Source organism: Neofelis nebulosa, chromosome 7 (assembly GCF_028018385.1).
Source record: "Neofelis nebulosa isolate mNeoNeb1 chromosome 7, mNeoNeb1.pri, whole genome shotgun sequence".
Lineage (NCBI taxonomy): Eukaryota > Metazoa > Chordata > Mammalia > Carnivora > Felidae > Neofelis > Neofelis nebulosa.
Window position 1 is genome coordinate 137364585 of NC_080788.1, and position 17887 is coordinate 137382471.

Below are 17887 nucleotides of genomic sequence, written 5' to 3' on the forward strand. Positions count from 1 at the left end.
GGAAGGAAGGAAGGAAGTTGCAGGGTAAAAACACAATTCATTATTCCTCCTTCCAGGCCTCCTACTTTAAGTTAGATTTTTCATAAAATTCAAGGCACTGTGGCCAGAGAGGCTGTCAAATTTTTTATTTAAGTGAACATTTTTAGAAAAAAATTAAAGGCAAGCAAAGAACATTTTGCATGTCTAGTCTAATTGATTTCTCCATTTCACTTTAAAGATAATAACATACCTCATGTTTATTTAAAAATTGTTTACAAAACCCTTTTTCATCCTGACAATGCATTGCCGAATATCTATAACATAGCAGACACTGTGCTGCATCCTGTAAGCCAAGGCTCAAAGTACACAGTTACATGGAGGAGTCAGACATACAAGCAAATGATTATAGTACAGTTGCAACAGGGCTGGAAGAGTGGGCCAAAGTACTCAGGGAATGAGTGTATGACTACTGGTCAAGGTCATATTTGAACTGGGTCTTGAAGAATAAACACAACTGTATCAATCAAGAGATTTTTGACGGCAAGTAACTCCAAAGAAATGGCTTCAACAATAAGGAATTGATCTGTTAGGTGGAGAAGTCCCACGGCAGGGAAAGGCCCAGACCCCCAGTACACTATGTGTCTAAAATTATGTTATCTTGGACCTACATTCATTCTCTCTGCTCTATCATCTTCCAGGCACGCTTCATCATCCCTTGGGGTTGTAAGACAGCTGCCAGTGGCAACTGGAGTCACATGTTCTCTTGTTCATACACAACAGGAGAAAAAGTCCTGTCCCCCAGAAAAAGAATGTCTCCTTCCTTTCAATCAACAGTTTACAGGGAAATGACCTGGCTTGGAGTAATCAAAATCTACCCCTGCAATGGATGATGAATCACCTTCTCAGAGTTTCCTGGATGACAAAGAAAAAGAACTCCAAGCACTGGGATAAACACATGAGATACAGAAGCACAGGAACAAGAAACAGCTTGGTAAGGCTGGAGTGATGGGAAACGGAAGGTTGGACACAGTCCACAAACTCTGTGAGTTTGGACTTTATCCTATAAGCAATGGGAGGTTAACACAGGTTTTTTAAGTAGGGAAGTAACATGCCCCAATTGGGTTTTTTAGAAACATAAGTGTGGTAGCAATATAGAGAATAGAGAATTAGGGGGACAGTGGGAAAACAAATGGCAGAGACTTGGTTGGTAGGTGTTCAATAAATAGTTCAGACTAGTAACAGGGAGGGAAACAACTGAAGAGCAAACATAAGGTGGCAAAGCTGCTCTGTAAAACATTGTGATGTACATGTGTGCACGTGTGTGAGTGTATACACACACACACACACACACACACAGACTCTTGAGGAAAATGAAGCCTCAGACCGGTTAAAGGGCTTGCTTAAGATCACAAACCTATAAACAGTAGTCAGAATCTGACTGGAGGTTTGATTCCTAGTCCAATGTTCTTTTACATAACAACTATATCTAAAAACTCCAACAATGCTCAAAAGACTTTTTTGAATCCTGTGATGTAAAGGATGCTCTATGTTCTGCATTAAAGTGATTCCTATTTATTCCAACCTTAACATAAGGTTCACTACACATATTCAGTATCAATTTACATAACTTAGTACATTATATATTTTTGAAATTTCTATATTAAGAAATATTTTTCATAAATTTTTTATAAAAAATTATAAAATCTTTTATAAAAAATTATTTTAATGTTTATTCATTTTTGAAAGACAGAGAAAGAGCACAAGCAGGGGTGGGGCAGAGAGGGAGGGGGACACAGAATCTGAAGCAGGCTCCAGGCTCTGAGCTGTCAGCAAAGAGTCCAACGTGGGGCTCAAACTCACAAACCGCGAGATCATGACCTGAGCCAAAGTAGGACACTTAACCTACTGAGCCACCCAGGTGCCCCAAAACTGTCAAATTTTAAAATTTAAATTAATTTTTAAAAATTAAAAAATAAAGGATACTAAAAACCACTGAAGCTTGCATTAAAAGAATTTTGAACTTGTTTTGCAAATAAACTAGGTACTGAATATTTGAATTTCATTATAAATCTGGAGTCAACACGCACTTGAAAAGTTTCTTCTAAGTTATGCATCCCTTTGAAACTTTGGATTCTGATAAGCAATTTCCACTATCATCAACTTAAAAAGAAAAATGTTGCCTTTTTTTTTTTTTTAAAGTGTTCATTTACTTTTGAGAGAAAGAGAGAGAGAGGCAAAGGTGTGAGCAGGGGAGGGGCAGAAAGAGGGAGACACAGAATCCGAAGCAGGCTCCAGGCTCTGAGCTGTCAGCATAGAGCCCCACTCAGGGCTCGAACTCACAGACCATGAGATCATGACCTGAGCTGAAGTCGAACGCTTAACCAACTGAGCCAACCAGGCACCCCTGGCCTCACTCTTAAAGACACTTGTTTTAGAAAAAGTCACTTGCCTATTTCTTTTCATAGCAGAGAAGTCTGATTTTGTTTTGTTACCATTGTACCAAGACTGGGTTCAGGGAAGATGGCTTAAAATAAAATAAAATAAGATAAAATAAAATAAAATAAAAATACTTTGTCATTAAAAAATATAAGCATATAGTTTTTAGCTTATGTGGTTAAATTTTAAGTCTTCTGCTTATATCAATTAATAACTTCAATGAGCACCTATGTCCTGGCACTATGCCAGATGCTGGGAATACAGCTGTGAGCAAAATTATACTATAGTTATATTCAGGAATATATTTGTATGATTATTTGATTAGTGTCACTTTTCCCTACTGAATTAAGCCAAAACATGACTGCAAATGTAGAGAGACAATGCCTCAAACACCAACTGGGCATTAATATGTTACTTTGCCAATGACAGCAGAATTTTCCCTTTCACCAGGCTAGAGATGCTCTCAGCACCTATAACTGAATCTTTTTTTTCATTAAAACATACCTGCTAAAACACTCTAGCAAACCAGGAACATAAGGAAACCATTTCAACATAATAAAGGTCATAATAAAGGAAAACCCACAGCTAACATCATACTCAATGGTCAAACACTGAACATTTTTTCTCTAAGATCAGGACAAGGATGTACATTTTCACCACTTCTATTCAATATACATAATGCTGGAAGTCCTAGCCAGAACAATTAGGCAAGAAAAAGAAATAATAGGCATTCAAATTGGAAGGAAGAAATAAAATTATCTTTGTCAAAGATACTATCTTACATGTAGAAAACTAGATTACACACACACACACAAGCCTGTTAGAACTAATGAATGCTTTCAATACAGCTGCAGGATGCAAAGATTAACATACAAAAATGAGCTGTGTTCTAAATATCAATAATGAACAATCCAAAGAGGAAATTAAAATATCAATCCTATTTATGATAGTTTCAAAAAGAATAAAATACTAAGGAATAACCTTAACCAAGGAGATGAAAGACTTTTACACTTAAAAGTTTTACACTTAAAACTACAAAGTTTTGTGGGAAGAAATTAAAGATACATATAAATTGAAACACATCTGGAGTTTATGGACTGTAAGATTTAATATCAATGTCAATATTGCTCCAATCTATAGATTCATTGCAGTCCCTATCAAAAAAATCTCAATGGCATATTTTTTTTTAATTTTGGGGAAATAAAAAAACCCATCCTAGAATTCATATGGAATCTCAAGGGACCACAAACAGCCAAAACAATCTTGAATTAGAACAATGTTGGAGGTCTCACACTTCCTGATTTCAAAATTACTATAAAGCTACGGTAATCAAAACAATGTGGTATTGGCATACAGACAGACTCACAGACCAACAGAATAGAGAGTTCAGAAATAAAGCCATGCACAGTATAATCAAATCATTTTCAGTAAGGGTGCCAAAATCATTCAGTGGAAAAAAGACAGTCTTTTCAACAAATGGTGCTGAGAAAAACTGGATACCCACATGCAAAGATCTAAATGTATGACTTTTCCAGGGGGAAAGCTTCATAACTTTGGATCTGACAATGATTTCTTGCATATAAGACCAAAAGCATAAGCAACAAAGAAAAAATACATAAACTGGGCTTCATCAAAATTAAAAACTTTTGTGTGTTGGGGCACCTGGGTGGCTCAGTAGGTTAAGCGTCCAACTTTGGCTCAGGTCATGATCTCACAGTTTGTGGGTTTGAGCCCAGCGTCAGGCTCTGTGCTGACAGCCTGGAGCCTGCTTCAGATTCTGTGTCTCCCTTGCTCTCTGCCCCTCCCCGCTCATGCTCTCTTGCTCTCTCAAAAACAAATAAAACGTTAAAAAAATTTTTTTAACTTTTGAGCATCAAAGAACACTCAACAGAGTGAAAAGGTAATCCACGGAATAGCAGATGATATTTTCAAATCATATGTCTGATAAGGAATTGGTATCTGGAATATATAAAGAACTCCTACAACTCAACAACAAAAAAGCAAACAACTAGATTAAAAAATGGTAAAAGAATTTACTAGATGTTTCTCCAAAGAAGATATACAAAAGACTGAGAAGCACAAGAAGAAATCATTATTAGAGGAATACGAATCAAAACCACAATAGGGGCACCAAACTGGCTCAGTCAGTAGAGCATGTGACTCTAGGTCTCTGAGTTGTGAGTTCAAGCCCCATGATGGGTGTAGAGATTACTTAAAAAAAATAAATAAATAAAAATAATAATAATTAAAAAGCCTAAAATGACAAATCACTTCATACCCATTAGGATGACTAGTATCTAAATAACAGAAAACAACAAGTGTTGGTGAGAATTGGAGAAATTGGAGCCCTTGTGCACTGCTGGTGGGAATGTGAAATTTTCTGGGTTATACCCCAAACAAATGAAAGCGTGGATTCAAACAGATACTGTACATACATACAATGAAATAGTATTCAGCCTTAAAAAGGAAGGAAATTCTGAAAAATTCTCCAACGTGAATGAATCTTAAAAACATGCTAAATGAGGGGCACCTGGGTGGCTCAGTTGGTTAAGCGTCCGACTTCGGCTCAGGTCACGATCTCGCAGTTCGTGGGTTCGAGCCCCGTGTCGGGCTCTGTGCTGACAGCTCAGAGCCTGGAGCCTGTTTCAGATTCTGTGTCTCCCTCTCTCTGACCCTCCCTCATTCATGCTCTGTCTCTCTCTGTCTCAAAAATAAATAAACGTTAAAAAAAATTTTTTTTTAAATGTAAATGAAAAAAGCCAGTCACAAAAGGACAAATTTTATAGGATTCCACTAAAACGAGGTACATAGAGTAATCAAATTCATAGAGACAAAAAGTAGAATGATGGTTGCCAGGGGGTTGGGAGTAAAGGGAAATGAAATAGGAGTTAAGCGTTTAATAGGTAAAAGGTTTCAGTAGGGGATGATGAAAAGGTTCTGGAGATGGATGGTGGTGATGCCTCCACAACGATGTGGATGTACTGAATGCCACAGAACTGTATACTTAAAACCGGTTAAAATGTCAAGTTTTATGTTTATGTATATTTTGCCACAATAAAAACAAAAACACCTGCCACACATCCTTCCTACTGAGTCTATCCTCGTCTGGGGTTTCATCTCTTCATAGTCAGGTAACTGCAACAGCTACTGTCATTGCTGGCTCATTCCATTCTGTCCTCATTCAAGCTCAACCTGTAGATCACAGACAGGTCCATCTTGCTGGTTTATCGCATTAATATGGGGCTTCCAACCTTTCAAAGGCTCCCCATATCTTGCCCAAGAGGATAAAAATCCAAATCTCTTCAAACTAGTACTCAAACCCTTCTACAGATATCCTTCCAACTGTGTGATTTTTTTTCCTTTTAGCCTCCCAAATTCAGTTGTCAGCTCATCTTAGTTTCCCTCTATTCCCCTCCCCCAAAGCTAATCTCCACATCATATTCTCGCTTTTCTCTCACAGAGTAACTGCTCCAGTATCTCTGTAAATCTAAACCCTCACAGGCTAGCTCAGGTCCCAAGTGTTCCAGGAAGTTCTTTAGACTCCTAAGGCTCACTCGTCTCCCTCTAACCAGAACACCTACAGCATTCTCTGTATTCATAGAATGTACTAGATTGTCTTCTAGAGTCATAAGGGTACACCTTATCTTTCCTGAGGGCAAAGTTTATATACTACACTTCTTTCTTTTCTACTATAGCAACTAATATAATGCAAAATGCAAAGCAGACTTTCAATAATTACAATTAATTACAGTGTAATTAATTGAACACAAGGTACAACTTTGATATGTGAGTTTCACTGACTGGAATGTGATCAGAATCATTTAAGTTTGCATTTCTGAAGGTTAACCCATGACACACAACAAAGAAGACTCTTGTAATTCATCAAGAAAATAGATGGAAACTAGGCAGTATTAATCTAGCAAATGCAACACCGGTGTTTTAAATCTTAAAATGAGGGGCGCCTGGGTGGCTCAGTCGGTTAAGCGTCCGACTTCAGCTCAGGTCACGATCTCACGGTCCGTGAGTTCGAGCCCCGCGTCGGGCTCTGGGCTGATGGCTCGGAGCCTGGAGCCTGCTTCTGATTCTGTGTCTCCCTCTTTCTCTGCCCCTCCCCCGTTCATGCTCTCTCTCTGTCCCAAAAATAAATAAACGTTAAAAAAAATTAAAAAAATAAAAATAAAATAATAAATCTTAAAATGAGAGTCTGATATAAAGAACTTGTTTAAATGCTGGTGTTGGGGCACAGAACAGTAGTTTGGCTTTGTGGGACAGACTACTGACCTATGGGTTTTACTGACTGCATGCAAGAATGGACCATGCCTGTAACTGGGTGAAAATATAGTTACAGGCCTATGAAAACTCTAAATGAAACGTCAGTCAGATCAGAGTGAGGCACTCTCTCTCATTTCTGCTTTCAACTTTATTGCACAAGGACCTAGACATGGGCACCAGTATTGCTGGTTAAGAATGCATTTCTCAATGAAGAATAAAAGGCTCACGAGTGCATCGAAAAGAGCTCTCTAAATGGGGGGCGCAGCGAGGCTCAGATCCCAGTTGTGGCCCAAGCCCTGGCCAGCTGTAAGACCCACGGCAAGTCAGTCATCTCCCTGGGCCTAGATTCTCCGCTCTAAAACAAGTCCTACCAGAGCTCTAAAGGTTTTTCTGACTCCAAAAATTCCAGGACAAGTTTTATCACAGATTCCATTAACATGTATAATTCTTGCTATTTCAACTCCTTCTTCCACATTGCCAGAAGAAAGTCAAGTATTTCAGCAACCTGAAAGAAATGGATGCTATTCAGAGACCAAAGATTCTGTCCGTTGGAAAAAACTAAGTAATTCTGTAAAAATGCCTATTTCCTCATTACAGTAGGATGTTTTGGCAGAGGGAACAGTTCTCTGGTAAAGATAACCAAGACTGCTGTGCATTAGGCCTAATCCAGAGTACTTATTATCCGTGCTGGTACGTAAAGAGGTGCTATCCTGGTTCAAAGCGGAAGCAACACTCCTCAGAGCTTCTCCAAAAAGACGGCGAGAAAGTTCTCATCCTCGGGGTAAGGCTAGTGAGCAGCTGTGCAAATGATAAGGCACTGAAAATGCACGCTTTTGGCCATTCAAGTACTCCAAGCACAGACTCCTTTATCAAACAGTCGGTATTGTCTCCCTCCCAACCTGTCAAAACACGATTCCAGTTGGAGCCCGGAACAGTAACTTACCCGGGCAATCTAACTTCTCTCCCCCTGGGGCAGCCGTCCGCAGGCCTGCTCCTTCCCCAATTCCGGCCGGCCGCTCTCACGCCCACCCCGGGGCGGTCGCAGCCCCGCAGTCGGGTAAACACGCGCCCGAGTATCGGGAGCGGTTTCCCGGCGTCCTGGGAGCGGCGGGTCCCGCCCCTTGGAGCCCGGAGCTGGTCGGGCCGTCGTCGCGGCCACCTCGGGTCGCTCTCTCCGTCCCGAGTGCCACACCTCGCGCCTCTGTCCCCGGGACGACGGCGCACAGCCCAGTCCGCCCCTGGGAGCGCACGGGGACCGGCCAGTCCGCCGCCGCCGCCGCCTCAGCTCCAGACGGACGACTGCCCTCTCCTCTCCCCGCCGGCGGCGCCTCCCGCGGCGGCCGGGCCCCAGCCCGGCGCCCCCACCTCTTAGACACAGCCCCTTCCTTGCCGGGACGCCCCGCGCTGCGCCGGGCACAGCCTCGGCTCCCAGTCTCAGAGACACCAAGGGACACTCACCCCGGAGGCTCCTCCCGCCGCTGCTGCTGCCGCCGCTGGGACCGCGGCCGTCGCCCCCGCCGCCGCCACCAGCACCGCCGTCCGCACCGGCGCCAGCACCCCCGGCCATTCTCCTCCTGCCGCCGCCGCCGCCCTCTCCGCTCCTGTCAGTGGCTCAGGCTCCGGGGCTGCTCCAGGTTTCCCTCGCCGCCATTTTGACTCCTAGAGGGAGCAGGAGGGGCTCGGCTCGGCGCGGCCCTGGGGCGCCTGCGCGGCGCTGCGGAGCCGGCCCGAGCCCCCACCCGCCCCCGCCGTCGCCGCGCCTAGAGTCACGTGGGCCGGCGGCGGGCGCGCGCGAGCGCCAGGCCGGGCCGGGCAAGGGAGGAGCGTTCGCGAGCCCCGGGAGCGGTCGAAGCCGAGTGCGCGCGCATTATTCCCGCTCCACGCCTCGGAGCACAGAGCGGGACGCTCGGAGTTTGAAGCTCGTTGCAGCATCCTGCTTACCCTGGGGAATTGTGACAAATCATTAAATGTATCAGAATGGAATTCTAATAATTACGTTACTGGACGACCAGGTCTACCAATTCCTGTTGCTATTCGGTGGCCGGCACCCACGGATCGCGCATCTTGCATGCGCGTCCAAGAGAAGACAGCGCTTCCGCGGAAAACTCCTTTCTGACAGTCTTGGCGTTTCGGTGGCTTCTTGGCACTTTATCTTAACTACTGCTGCATGGTACTTTTACAGACAGCACTTTGATACTTGCTATATCAGGTTTAAAAAAAAAGTTTTCCTCAATACCTCCGTGAATGAGGGACGAGAATTGATGAAAGCGCACGATCACTACGTGGATGAGCCAAATCGCCCCTTGTCTGGGAGTTAGCAATAATTCCAGCGATGCAGTAACAAAAAAACAAACAAAGAAAAAACAAAAACAAAAACAAACAAAAAAAACCCCACACCTTATGTTTCTGCACCATCTTATAGTACTTAAAACACCGTTAAATACGTGGCTTCGTTTGAACACCGAACCACCCTTTGAAGTAGTCGGGACAGGTATTAGGTTATAGCCGTTTTATAGCTAAGAAATAGGCTCAGCAATACTCAGTCGTTTGCCCCCAGGCACACATGCAACATTAGTAAGTAGACAGCGTTAATAAGTAGACGTGGGCAAGCCCAGACTAGAAGTCCAGACACTTTGACCCTGGTCGCCAGGTATATCACTCCTCACAGTTCCCAAGTAGAGCTTAGCAATACCTGATGTATTTGTCCTCTGGGAATTTATTTAAAACCCTCTTAAAGTATTTGCATTTTTCTTTAAAATTTTTTTTAAAAATATTTATTTATTTTTGAGAGAGACAGAGAGACAGAGTGTGATCAGAAGGGCAGGGAGAGAGGCAGACATAGAATCTGAAGCAGGCTCCAGGCTCTGAGCTGTCAGCACAGAGCCACCTGTGGGGCTCAAACTCAAGAACTCACCTGAGTTCATGACCTGGGCCCAAGTTGGTCGCTTAATGGACTGAGCCACCCAGGTGCCCCTAAAGTTTATTATAATTTTTTATAGTTTATTGATTTACTTTGGTGGGGTGGGAGTATCAGCAGGAGGGGGGGCAACAGAGGATCTGAAGTGGCCTCCATGTCCATACCATAGAGCTCGATGTGGGGTTCAAACCCACCAACTGTGATTGTGACTTGAGCCCAAGTAGGATGCTAAACTGACTGAGCCACCCAGGCTCCCCAAAGTATTTGCATTTTCAGTCTCTACCCACGCTTTGAAAAACAAGTTCTCTAAGTCACATCCAGTCTTTTTGTTCTCAAACCACCTCTAAGCTTCGAAAAGTAAGAGCAGTTTTGAATTTTGTGGTGTTTTAAATCATCTCTTGGTCCTTTATTATTTTATCCAAACATTTCATATGTGATTGTAGGATTTAAGTTTTTTTGACATCCTTCAATGGAAGGACTTTATCTCTGTGAATATTATAGTTGCTTTTCTCTGAACTTTCTTCAGATTTGTTATATCTTTCTTGTGCTCATTGATCCCCTCTTTACTTCCTTGAAAAGATATTTCTTTCCAGTCTGTATTACTTCATTTCCCCCCCACTCACTCCATACATCTCTCCTACCCCAATCCTTGAAGGTTTGGAGATTGTAGTATTCCCTTGTCTGAAATAGATTCTCCTTTAGCTGGTAAAGTTCTCTTCAACTGAGCATACAAGTGTGGGCAATGGACAAGAAGTACATAGAAAAGTGAGAAAATACAGAGGAAATAGGCCCATCCAGTTGAAGCAAAGACTCTGGCGGCCACTTCCTATTACCTACACTGTTATAATACTTAACCCTAAAGGCATAATTAAACCTTATCTAAATTCAAGCCACCTACCATTATTTTTCCTTCCTTTTTTTTTTTTTTTTTTTTGGCAAAAATAAAAAAGTCCCACAAAACAAAATACCCCCATACCACTTTATTCCAACCTTTATCCAAAAATGTAAGAAGTGTTAAAAATGAGCTTCAGATGCTGACCTCCAACCTCATAGCAAATGGGAAGAGAGGGTCAGGGTAGAAGTTCACTGGATAGGGGCACCTCGATGGTTCATCAGTTGAGTGTCCAACTTTGGCTCAGGTCATGATCTCACAGTTTGTAGGTTCAAGCCCCTCATCGGGCTCTGTGCTGACAGCTTGGAGCCTGAAGTCAGCTTTGGATCCTGTGTCTCCCTCTCTCTCTGCGCCTCCCCCACTTGTTTTCGCTCTCTTTCTCCCTTTCTCAAAAATAAACATTAAAAAGAATTAAGAAGTTCACTGGATAGAAGTTCTCCACTCCTGGAGAAAAGGGAAGCCACAGGCATGGTATAGGATTAGAAGGACACTAGGGTCCTTTGGAAAATGAGACCCTTTCTCTCCTAAGACCTCCCCTACCTGCAACCCTCCTCTTCAACAGTGAAGACCCATTTAAAATTCTTGACACCTGTACAGGAATCTGGTCCATAGCATATGTGGCGGGCAGCAAGCTGACCAAAAAGGGCTTAGGGCCTGCCCCCTGCTTCTTGGCAGGTAAAATTGGGCACAACTCAGCTTCCACCTCCTCACTCCTCTCTTCTCTCTCTTTCTCAGAAATGGCATGGCTCACAAAAATAATCTGGTACCACCAGGTGATCCGGACAGGACCAGAACCTGACTTCAGGCAGAAGGTTACAGGTAATTGGAGCCGGATGTCAGCCAACTGAGTTGGCAGGACATTTGAGGTTGGTCACAAGGACTGCAGTCTCCTGGTGGTCATGGTTCCAGGCCACCATTTTTTTTTTTTTTTTTTTTTTGGATTCAAATATTTATTTCTTTTTTTGTGGTGAAGTAAATACAGTAATGTGTTTTATTTTATTTATTTATTTTTAAATTACATATAATTTATTGTCAAATTGGTTTCCATACAACACCCAGTGCTCATCCCAACAGGTGCCCTCCTCAATGCCCATCGCCCACTTTCCCCTCTCCCCCACCCCCACCAGGCCACAATTTCTACCACATTACACTTATCTTTGGCCCCCTCAGTGAGGCAAAGCATGGTCAAAGTCCATGCGTGCTCCACATTATCCTTTTCTTTAACCTTGGAGGTGAAAGAGTTGGGATGGCTAGAGTGCTCATCACTGAAGAAAAAAAGGAATGGGGGGCCTGCAGACCTTCAGACCTCCAAAACACCCCACCTGGCTGAGTTCTTCTGACTCAAGACTGCTAAGGCCAGTGGCTGTGCTGCAAGGTATTTTCCATTAGTTTATTTTTGTCTTAATCAGCTAAATATTGCATTAATATTAAAATAGTAATAAAAATACTAAAAATTGCAGTGTCCATACCACTTCTTGATAATTTATTAAAATATTAAATAAGATAAGTCCCCATCACAGGCCCCGTGGTTCAGTCAGTTAAGCCTCCGACTTCAGCTCAGGTCATGATTGTGCTGTTCATGAGTTCGATCCCTGTGTGGGGCTCTGTGCTGACAGCTCAGAGCCTGGAGCCTGCCTCGGATTCTGTGTCTCCCTCTCTCTCTGCCCCTCCCCAGCTCTCTCTCTGTCTCTGTCTCTCTCTCAAAAATAAATAAACATTAAACATTTTTTAAAAAAAATTAAGTCCCTATCATTTACACTTTCTCACTTATTCCCAACCGTCCTTTTTTGACTTTGGTTCTGTTTCCTAGACACAATTTTGAAAACAAATGAAAATAAAATGAACAACAATAGAACTCTAAAATTCCAGGGTAATGTAGTTTTCCTAAAAGCCTTTGATGTGGAAATCTATCAAAGGCTTTTGGAAATACCGGATAAGGTCTGCTGGTTCTACCTTGTCCTTTGGTCCATCTGCATATTCAGAGAACTCTAGTAGACTAGAGTTGGGTATGATTTGCTTTCACAGAAACTAAGCATTGGTGTTCCACAATTTTTTCCAGCCTGTAATTCATTTACCTTGTACGTGTCTAGTTGTGTCTAGATGCGTCTAGTTCAATTTAGTCCAACAGGTTTTTTTTTTAAAGCATTCAATACCATGTGCCAAGCACAGTGCCAATGCTCAGGCTAAAAAAACAAATCATTCTTTGCCCTTGAGAAGCTTAGAGTCTAAACAGGAAGACAGACTGGAGGGGGGAAGGCTAGTGCTGAGATAATTCAGTAGTGGTGAACAGCACAAGTCCTAGACTTATACAGATCTGAGTGGGTATGTGACTACAAGCCAGGACAATCAAAATCCTTTCTGGAAATTTCTGCCAGGCTATCCTAGGATATGTTTCCTTTTAATCTGTTTCTCTGGGATTATGACCTTAAAGGACAATGTTGATTTTCTTTTTTACCTGTGAGGAGAAAGCCATGAGGAATAGGAGAGAAGGAAGATCACATGCAGAAAGAAACAGAGAACTTAACAGAAAGGGGAGTCATGACATCATTTGAACTCTTGGAATTTTGTTTTTAAGTAATTTCTACACCCAACTGGGGCTCCAACTCACAACCCTGAGATCAAGGGTCCCATGCTCTAACAACTGAGCCAACCAGGCGCCCCTTACTTTCCTTTTTAAACATCTTAAACTTGTTGGGTGTGAGTAAGAACGGTGGGTTTCTGTCACTTGGAATCAAGAGTCCTGAATTTATGTTCTGTTCCTCTTCCTGTTCCCTCCATCAGCAAATGGTACCCCATCCACCTGGACACCTATGCTGAAAACCTGAGTCATATCTTGCATTAACTTTGTCTTCTATTTTCTGCTACTCCAGTCTGTTCCTTCCTTTTTCTACCATACATAATCATTCATTAAAGACCCTTCCTAGGCTCCATTCTGGAATACAGTATGGAAGCCAGGTTTTTGAAATGAAAAAAGGGAAAATTCTATTTCTTCTTATGCTTTGCTTATAATGATTCTGTTTCCAAATGTTTTTCTGGATCTCTTAGAGTCTAAAATATTAAGTGAAATGAAAACACAAGTGTCAAAGTGCCCAGGAGAATGACTGGTACTTTGAAAGATGTGAAAGATGTCTTCCCGATCCCAGGAAGAAAAAAAAAAAATTCTTATCACCAGAAACAGAGAATCAGAGAGTTAAAGATTAGGGGAAAAGAAGTGAGACAGAAGTAACCATACAAGATAATATCATATATTGTATTATTGCATTTCATCCTTTCTAAGATGTCCCCCCCTTTTTTTTTACATTTTTTAACAATACTGAAATTTGTTGTCTTACAATTTTTTAAGAAAGGTTATTTATTAATTTTGAAAGAGGTGGGAGATGGAAATGGAGAGAGGGAGAGAGAGAGAGAGAATCCCGAGGAGGCTCTACACTGACAGTGCAGAGCCTGACATGGGGTCTGAACCCACAAACCATGAGATCATAACCTGAGCTGACGTCGGATGCTTTACCGAGTGAGCCACCCAGGCATCCCGTCTTACATTTTTTTTAATGTTTATTTATTTTTGAGAGAGAGACAGAGTGTGAGCAGGGGAGGAGCAGAGAGAGGGAGACACAGAATCTGAAGCAGACTCCAAGCTGTCAGGACAGAGCCCGATGTGGGGCTTGAACACACAAACCATGAAATCATGACCTGACCTGAAGTTGGACACTTAACCGGCTGAGCCACCCAGGTGCCCCTACATTTTTTTTTAAAGATTTTGTTTTTAAGTACTTTCTACACCCAACAGGGCTTGAACTCCCAACCCTGAGATCAAGAGTTGTATGCTCTACTGACCAAGCCAGCCAGGCACCCCATCTTACAATCTATAACTTCTTAGCACTGGCTCATGATTTAGTTCAATATATGTATTTTGCTTAGTGAGACATTAAATAATGGCATCTTAAATTTTATAAAATTAAAAAACAGGCAAATCTTGGGGTACCTGGCTGGCTGAAATGGAAGAGCAGGCAACTCTTGATTTCACGGTCATGAGTTTGAGCTCCATGTTGGGTATAGTTCGAGATGAATAAATAAATAAATCTAGGGGCGCCTGGGTGGCGCAGTCGGTTAAGCGTCCGACTTCAGCCAGGTCACGATCTCGCGGTCTGTGAGTTCGAGCCCCGCGTCAGGCTCTGGGCTGATGGCTCGGAGCCTGGAGCCTGCTTCCGATTCTGTGTCTCCCTCTCTCTCTGCCCCTCCCCCGTTCATGCTCTGTCTCTCTCTGTCCCAAAAATAAATTAAAAAAAAAAAAAAAAAAAAAGTTGAAAAAAAAATAAATAAATCTAAAACATTTTTTTAAATGGGACTTAACATTGTGTTAAAAAAAGGGGGGGGGCAAAGCTAAACCATTTGGTTTATAGATATAGAAACCCTAAACTCTAGGGAAAGGCAAGGATGAGTAATGGTGATACAATCTCAAGTATTTAAGATGCTATGGAACATTCTGGAGGTTTAATTGGCAAGCATGCCAGCCAGTTCTTAATCCTTTGGAAGGATATGTTTCCCCCATGAAACCTAGAGATGTAATTTGCCTCAGTTTCTTCAGCATCCTACTTCCAGGATCATCCTCCCACATCGTCACGGCCCTGCATCCATTTCCCACTCTCCTTCTTCATAATTCCTCATTTTTCCCAGTTAAGTGGTTTGAGTTGGATTGATCCCATGTTTTGTACCTGGTTGCCTGATTTAAATTTTTTAGCAAATGCTGTCCCCCTGACTTTAAAGATTAGTTCAGGGAGGATGTGGAACCCCATCAAGAACCAGGATGTGGTGAAATGTTCGCTAGGACTTCTGGAAGAGAAAAATCTCTTCTTCCACAGAAGATGCTGGAAGGGTCTTTCCCTCTTCCATTGAATATGACTGAAAGAGGATGTAGTCCCAGTATTTGTTCACAACCATGTTGCTAACTGAGGGAAATCTGCCTTAAGGTAATATTAACTTGTTCCTTAAGAAAAACTGACACCCTGGTGACATCATTAGACACACTTAATCAGGCTTTATTCGAAACTAGTCCTTCTTCTGGCCTTTCCACTTATGTGAGCCAATCCATTTTATTATTAGGTTTTCTGTAACATTCATTCAAAGTAGTCTTTTTTAACATTTTTCTTTATTTTGAGAGAGAAGCAGAGAGTGTGAGTGGGGAGGGGCAGAGAGAGAGGGAGAGAGAATGCCAGAGCAGGCTCCACACGGTCAGCACAGAACCTGACACGGGGCTCAATCCCATGAACGAGGACCTGGGCCGAAATCAAGGGTCGGATGCTATCCAGGTGCCCCTCATTCAAAGTAGTCTTAACTGGGGCGCCTGGGTGGCGCAGCCGGTTAAGCGTCCGACTTCAGCCAGGTCACGATCTCGCGGTCCGTGAGTTCGAGCCCCGCGTCAGGCTCTGGGCCGATGGCTCGGAGCCTGGAGCCCGTTTCCGATTCTGTGTCTCCCTCTCTCTCTGCCCCTCCCCCGTTCATGCTCTGTCTCTCTCTGTCCCAAAAATAAATAAAAAACGTTGAAAAAAAAAATTTAAAAAAAAAAAATTAAAAAAAAAAAATTAAAAACAAACAAACAAACAAAAAAAAAAACAAAGTAGTCTTAACTAATACATACATGACCTCATTTAATCTCCACATCAGCATTTTCAGGGAGATATTATTATACCAACTTTAGGGCTTTGCGGCTAGTAAATGATAGTATGGAGGTCTGACCTTTGATATTTTGGCTTCAATTACCAATGCCTTTCCATTCTAGCATAACAGAAATCCATTGAAGAATTTCTGGATGTGGTTCAGGAGAGGAAGAGGAATGTCAAATTTAAGAACTAAAAGGTGGGAGAAGAAAACTAAAATAGTTTTCATCACATGTAATGTTTTTGAAAAAAGAATCCAGCAGTTCTTTCTCAGGGCTCTTTATAATAATGGACCAAGGCTTTTACAGGATCTCTCATTACAGTCGTGCTGGCAATTCGAAAGTATGTTACTAATGTTACCAATTGCATCACTCGGGAATGTTTTTCCCACCTCTGTAACTCTTCTGCTTTTGCTTCTTGCTTATTTGAGTTTCTCTGTCTTTGAGGTCATGCAATTGTAAAGACAGTCACAAATAGATCCAGAGAGACGCCCTGCATTCTGCGAAGACCTTTGGTCCTTGAATAGCAATTGAATGTGTTTCTCTAGAAAGGAGAAGAAGTCAAGGTATTTGGGCTGGAGGTGGTGCAGCCTTCATTCATTATATAATTTTCTAGAACCCTAACACCAGTTTGTTTAGGGCATGAACATTTACAAAAATCACATTAAAAAGAAGCCAGTGGGCGAGTGTGCATTACTTGTTCATTGTATATAGAGCTCGCAAATCAAAAAACCTGATCGCTAGGCTATGGCTCTAATTATGCCCTTTTATACAACTGCAGCAGGAATGTCCCATATTGTAGGTCACCGAGAATATATTGAATCCAGGGCCCGCTAAGGCCTTTCCTGAAAATTGTAGAGGTTTGAGTTAACAGAGCTAGTCTTTTGTGACTTGGAGAATTTAAACGGAGGAAGGTTGTTTGTACCTGTAATTTGAGAAGTACCACCTCCTGGGGTAGGGGTAGGCGGCGGGGAGCTTAATTGTGTCGTGGCTGAATTTGGAGTCAGATTTACTGACAAGGTCAGAAGTAATTTAAAGTTTTTGTCACAGAGGAAGACCTAAAATGCTTGATTCTCACATCAACAGCACTGTCTGTAGCCTAAACTTTTAAGATTGGGATTAGTTCAGTCAGGGTTGTCGTTCATTGAGATCGTTTTTAACTTACTTCAGCATTTTTTGTTACTCTGTTTTAATAAAAAAAAAAAAAAGTTGGGGGGGGAACCTCAAGAAGACAAAACTTGAGTAATAGTGCCTTCACTAAGACTCTTTTGGTTGCAAGTGATAGAAATCCAGCTACCACTAATCTGAACCAAAAAGCAGCATTCAGCCTTGGCTGACTCAGTTGGTAGACCATGTGACTCTTGATCTTGGGGTTGTGAGTTCAAGTCCCACATGGGGTGAAGAGATAACTTTAAAAAAAAACAGGATTTATCATTAAAAAAAATAATAAAGTGGCCCCAAACTCAAGGACAAGACATTCACCCAAGCTTTAAGAACAATAAGAAACAGGAATTTGAATATGGTCTGGATGTTCCTTCTGTCCCTTTTCTCTGCTTTTTCAGTGGCCTGCTTTCATTATTAACTCACCATGGAAGGGCTTTTTCTGTAGGTAGAAAAAAACAAAACAAAATATGGCTCCTTAGACTGTTCATCGCATAAAGCAGTCTGAGTTCCAGGATGCTGGTCCCAAGCATAACATCCCTACAGAAGGGCTCTTTGGCCTGGTATTTGTCAGGAA

The 17887-nt window shown here is 42.2% G+C and overlaps 1 protein-coding gene and 1 long non-coding RNA gene across 7 annotated transcripts in view; one reads left to right on the plus strand and one right to left on the minus strand.

Moving 5' to 3' along the window:
• Positions 1 to 8438, minus strand: part of BTBD7 (BTB domain containing 7) — an 88673-nt gene extending 80235 nt beyond the window's left edge. For 2 of the 6 annotated variants that reach the window (XM_058740127.1, XM_058740128.1), the window contains exon 1: positions 8146 to 8438. The gene's annotated coding sequence lies outside the window, so the exon portion shown is untranslated. The remainder of the gene's footprint in view (positions 1 to 8145) is intronic. The other 4 variants (XM_058740122.1, XM_058740121.1, XM_058740125.1 and 1 more) reach the window with 4 other exon arrangements.
• LOC131517673 (uncharacterized) lies at positions 826 to 17143 on the plus strand. The gene is made up of 4 exons (XR_009264737.1): positions 826 to 970; positions 11232 to 11315; positions 11729 to 11871; positions 16273 to 17143. It is a non-coding gene; the product is annotated as an uncharacterized LOC131517673 (long non-coding RNA).
• The last annotated feature ends 744 nt before the right edge of the window (positions 17144 to 17887 follow it).